Genomic DNA, 790 nt, shown 5'->3' on the forward strand with positions numbered 1-790 from the left:
TTAAAGGCGACAGGAACGGTCGAACCTCGTACCGACAGGTCGAGCCCCATCCCATGGATTTTCCCGCAATTTTCAAAACGGAGGTGAGTATTTCAAAACAATTTCCAAAATCCGATCAAGTTTGAATCGCGAAAGCATTTCCCTCTCTTTCGCAAGGAAGGAAAGTCGGGAAAAATTTTGCGACGATAACAATGTCTTAGACAGTTTTCGCAGCGGCAGGTTCATGCCAACATCCGCTTCCCGACGAGCAACATGCCAGAATTCAATCTGCAGTCGGATCAGTGGTCTGGGGCATACCATGTCACCAAATATACTTGGGATTCCTTCATTTCTCTATCTGTATTTCCTGGATCTAATGTATCTTTTGAATATCAAGAGTGGTGGCAAACTGTCTACCCACCCTCTATTTGTCTTTGAATATTACTATCAATAAAAATTACTTTTTTGGCCAAATTTTATTCTTTTATTTTGTTTTATAGCACAAATGGTCATGATTCTGGTGACGACCTCATCCCGGGTAAATGAGACATTCCTCCTACTTCTCTTCAAAATATCTTTTATCATGGTTGACGACCTCGCCTATGTAACAAGGCACATTTCTCTGTTATCATAAAAATGATAACACAATTTTCACAAATCTTGTGATGACCCAAATCCTGGGTAATGGGATAATCTCTTAAAATTGTCTACCAAAACCCTTCATCCTTTCCTCAAAAATTATGGTTTGCAAAAAGTCTCTTCCATACTTTAACCATTCCCATGTTCTGCAGGAAAACTTTGGCATCCCAAG

This window comes from Nuphar pumila, chromosome 4, assembly GCF_984573655.1.
Source record: "Nuphar pumila chromosome 4, dmNupPumi1.hap1.1, whole genome shotgun sequence".
NCBI lineage: Eukaryota > Viridiplantae > Streptophyta > Magnoliopsida > Nymphaeales > Nymphaeaceae > Nuphar > Nuphar pumila.